Source organism: Echinops telfairi, unplaced genomic scaffold (genome assembly GCF_000313985.2).
Source record: "Echinops telfairi isolate 266 unplaced genomic scaffold, ASM31398v2 ScPeMD7_31;HRSCAF=116, whole genome shotgun sequence".
NCBI classification, from domain to species: Eukaryota; Metazoa; Chordata; class Mammalia; order Afrosoricida; family Tenrecidae; genus Echinops; species Echinops telfairi.
Genome location: NW_022103928.1, coordinates 24,568,797 through 24,573,661, shown reverse-complemented (window position 1 = coordinate 24,573,661; position 4,865 = coordinate 24,568,797). Strand labels below are relative to the sequence as shown.

Sequence of the window (4,865 nt, the reverse complement as noted above, 5' to 3'; positions counted from 1 at the left end):
GGCAGTATGGCCCTTTAAGGACAACGAAGAAAGCTCTGCCGGGAAACGGACTCAAGGGGAAAGAAGAGGTGTGGGGTAGAATTTCTACCTCTGACAACTTCAAAACCCAGAGAGAGAACAAGGAGGCAGGCAGCGTGTCCAGGGATGTGGGTGATGGGTCACCTTGGGCATGTCTGAGACTGAGAACCCCACAGCTTGGGGGAGGGAAGGACACACCACACAGCCTTTGGCCAATGCAACCAGATGTTACATTTTCTCTGATTAATTTCGGTAAAACTCCATGACCTCTTTCTCAAATCAAAAAGGCATTTCCCCCCCACCCCCCTCCCCAAACCACAGGAGCTATCTTCAGTGAAGCCTTCTAAGGATGTCATTAATTCATAGCCAGCCAACCAGGACTTTTCCCACAGTCTCCCACAAAACAAGCCCAGGAAGTCACTGATTGCTTGGCTGGATCTGAATATGAGCAGAGGTAAGATCAGAAATATCTAGTTCCTCCCACAGGGAGGCAAGGCTTGGAAATCAAAGACGGGCAAAAAACTCATTACCACAGCTGGCCAGCAAATCCATAGCCCGGAAAGAAGGCAAAAGAGCATCTTTGATTCTGGACGGACCTTCAAGGGACTTCAGAAAATGAAATGCATTCACATCCCAGGGGGTGGGGTAAGGGATGAAGCCTCTTGTTTGAAAGGCTGAACCGTTTCCATACAAACTGTGGGCTGCTGTCAGGGCCCGAGATTCACTGAATTCAAGTCACTTCCTGGAGTCCAAACCCAGAATGCTTCGTTAGTGCTCAAGGGGGGCTTTTTGTTATTTGCAGCCACAGTGCTGGGGAATCTGGCCACTCCGGACCCCTCTCTAGTACCACGCACTCTGCAAGGCATAGCTGCAGCCAAATGCCAGCCCCCACTCTCAGTCCTTCATCCTGTCCCAAGGCCAAGGGGTGGTCAGGCGTTGGTGGCACACAGCAGAAATCCCAATAATCTGCTGTGAATGAGCACGCGAGTGATCACTGCCACTCAGTCGATTCCAACCATCAGCGACCCTGTAGGACAAAGTACAACTGCCCTAGTGGATTTCTGAGACTGACTCTGTGTACAGTAGAAAGTCGCATCTTTCGCCCAAGGAGTGGCTGATGGTTTCAAACTGTGAACCTTGAAGTTAGCAGCCCAATGTGTAACCACTACGCCACCAGGGCTCCTTTGAATGAGTACCTAAAGCCTTTTTAAAAAAATCATTTTATTAGGGGCTCATACAACTATTATCACAATCCATACATACATCAATTGTGTAAAGCACATTTGTACATTCACTGCCTGCATCATTCTCAAAACATTTGCTCTCCACTTAAACCCCTGGCATCAGCTCCTCATGAACACTTGATAATTTATAAATTATTATATTGTCATAGTTTGCCCTGTCCCATGTCTCCCTTCACCCACTTTCCTGCTGTCGGTCCCCAAGGAAGGTGGTCACATGTAGATGCTTGTAATCGGTTCTCCCCTCCCAACCCACCGTCCTCTACCCTCCCAGTATCGCCACTGACGGAATCATCCGCCCTGGATTCCCTGTGTTTCCAAATCCTATCTGTACCAGCATACATCCTCTGGTCTAGTCAGACTTGCAAGATACAATTGGGATCATGGTAGGGGGTGGGTGGGAAAGGAAGCATTTAGGAACTAGAGGAAAGTTGTATTTTTCATCGTTGCTACATCACACCCTGACTGGCTTGTCTCCTCCCCGAGACTCTTCTGTAAGGGGATCTCCAGTGGCCTACAAATGGGCTTTGGGTCTCCACTCCACACTACTCCCCTCAACAAAGCCTTTTTTTAAAAACCTTACTCTCCTATCTAATGGCAGGTGGTGAGCCGATGTTAAAAAACAAAACAAAATGACTATAGAATTCCTGGGGAATTTTTTTATGACAAATGCTCCACTTACATGCCACCTCCTCAGAGAAGCCGAGATCATCCAGGTGCAAGCAGTCATCTCTCAGCAGGCATTCAGCTTCCTACCCAGCACTGAGTCATTCAACCACTCACCCCACTTTATGGAGAACCTACTGTGGGCCAGGCACTGCTCCTGTCATGCAGCAGAAAGCAGAAATGGGTAAAAGCCCTCTGACTTCATGAGGCTGCCAGGAGTCCTGATGGGGATGGCAGCTCAGCTGCTAACCTAAAGGTTAGTGGTTCAAACCCACCAGCTGCTCTTCAGTAGAAAGGTGGAGGCAGCCTTGAACATTCTCCAGGACAGTTCTACTCTGTCCTGTGCAATTGCTATGAGTCAGAATCAACTAGATGGTAATGAATGGATTGTCTGGTCCACTGTCTCCTAATGGGACTGATGTTGCAATGGGGAGGGGAGACAGACAGACAGATAAGAATTACTACGTACATCCCATAGTGAAAAGTTACTCTGGAGAAAGCAGAATGAGAAACTAATTTAAACAGGGTGGGCAAGTCTGGTGTTTTCCGATTTTTGCCTTTCAAGCTCCAGAGAACCCACTGCCATAGAATTGATTGTGATCCATAGGATCCCTGAGGCTGTAAATCTTTCAGGGAGCAGATCGCCTTCTCTCTCCCCAGAGGAGCAGCTGGCACGTTTGAACCGCCAACCTTGTGGCTAGCAGTCCAACACTCACCCAACAGCGCCACATCCAAGCTCCAAGGATCCCACCCAGCACTCAGAAAGCAAATTTTCATTGAATGAATGAATAGATGCTGAGTGCATCCCAAACCCCACACACTCGCCTGATGGAAAATAACCACCTCAGCCTCGACACACTGGGGCAAAATTCCTGGCACCCCACTGACCTAGTCTAAACCTGCATCTTCAGCCTACTGCCCATGTCCTCTCAAATGAGCTGCCCTTCTCCAGCGTTGGTCATATCTTCCTTTTTGCCCAAACTAGCCCTCACCTCCTAGTTCCACCTGCAAGGCTCTGCTCAAAGTCGCCTTGGTGAGTTCTGCCTTCTTCATCTCATCCTGACCTGAGACCCTCCGCTCAGCCTTTCTCAGCCATTCTGAGCACATTTGCTAGCTCTTTGCCAGTAAAGTCTGTTGCCTGCCCCTCTATCACTGCAGAAATGCCTGGGTGCGTCTCACTGAATTTGAAAGGATGGCAGGGCCTGTCTGACTCTAGGAAACGTAAGCTGTGGCACAGGTAAAATTTAGACGGGGAGGCCGTGGGGCAGTGTATCAAAGACTCACAGAGAAGGGTGGTGCCCCTCCAAAGCGGGGAAACGAAGGCAGATCCAGGAGCCAGAGGGAATGGAAACTGGAACATGGGCCAGAGTTCCAAAGGTGGCCGCCAACCAGCACCTCAGACACCCGGTATCAGGCTGCTTCTCACAAGGGCAGCGCTACTGGGTGGGTTGTTGTAGAGTGAGCAGCAGGGAACAGGGCTCATGATTCTCCAGGAAGAGCAGGGAAGTGCAGAGGGAGGACAAGGGGCTGTGCCTTGGACTGGGGATCCTTGTGTCAGGGGAACTCTCTTTCCTTTGTCTAGCATCCCCAAGCACAGTGGGAGCCCTGAGGACCGGAGCCTGTCTAACTCATCAGTCTTCCCCCAGGTCATCTAGCGCCAAAACTGGACACAGAGGAGTTGCTCAAAAAAATCATCTTAGACTCTTTCACAACGCTGGGCACAGGGGGTGGGGGAGTGGTGGGGTGGCAGGCAGAGAGCCTGTGGGACTATAAAACAGTGCTACCAGCGCGCGCTTCTGCGGCACATTGACTAGAACCGGAACGATACAGAAAAGATTAGCACTGCCCCTGCACAAGGGTGACTCACCACTTTAGAAGCGCTTCATACTTTCTATGTATGGGGGTTTGGGGTTTTTGCTGTTTGTTTCATTCTCAGTTGTCTTTGATACAGTTTATATGAAATAACCGTTATTCTGTTAACTGAATACACTCTGTAATTGCAAAATTTGTAAGAATGCAGCTGTTTCGTTGACAATCTGAATGTGTCTAAGTAAATACAAATATTTTTTTAATTAGGGGGAAAAAATGATGCAACCACTGTGGAAAACGGCACTACTTCAGAAACCTGGGCACAGAAATACCACGACTCAGCAATCGCTCTAGTTGGTATATGTTCTAGAAAAAGAAGAGCCGCACTATAAGGAGATATCGGCGCACACTGCTCGCAGCGCGTGCGGCACCATGCACAACAGCAAGAAGGTGACAACAGCCTAAATGCTCACAGTGGAAGAAGGGCTGAGCTTGGGTTCATGTACACAAGGGACACACTGGACAATGTGAAAGAATAATGACGGATCTGCAAAACACCTCTCAATATGGATGGACCCAGAAGGCATGTCGCTGTGTGAAATTAGTCCATCCCAAAAGAACAACTATCGTGCAACACCACTACCACTTAAAAAAAAAAAAAGGGAAGGTTTTCACACCAAAAGCTGGGGGCGGGAGTGAAACCTACAGGTCGAAGGGCAGACAAATGCTCACTGGGATGCCGGGGAAGAGAATACAGATCAAGAAGGAGGTTGGTAGAAAATGATGGGCTTAGGGCAAGGCATTGGGAGGTTTGCAAGACTTAACAGCAACAGAGGCAAATACTGTTCTGTACACAGTCCTGCAATAGTGGTGCTCTCTAAGAAGATGCTTGGGTCAACACGCAGGCTGACCGGGTGTGGGAGAGAGTGGATGTCCACCCATGGAGATAGATGGGTTGTACAGAAGCCATTTGTGCATGGGTACTTATTACCTTTCTGCAACTGTGTCCATGAAGGTGGTAGGGCATACAAGGGATAATGTTATGACTTCTTATGCAATAATCAGGCACCTTCAGGGAATCTAAGGTACAAATATTGGTCTCTCCAAGTGCAGTGGAAAGTGATGGGAACC

General features: G+C 48.9%; 1 non-coding gene across 1 annotated transcript; it reads left to right on the top strand.

The window, feature by feature from the left end:
• The first annotated feature begins 3,715 nt into the window (after positions 1–3,715).
• Positions 3,716–3,817, top strand: LOC115869559. Its single transcript, XR_004046235.1, has one exon. It is a non-coding gene; the product is annotated as a U6 spliceosomal RNA (small nuclear RNA).
• Positions 3,818–4,865: the final 1,048 nt, after the last annotated feature.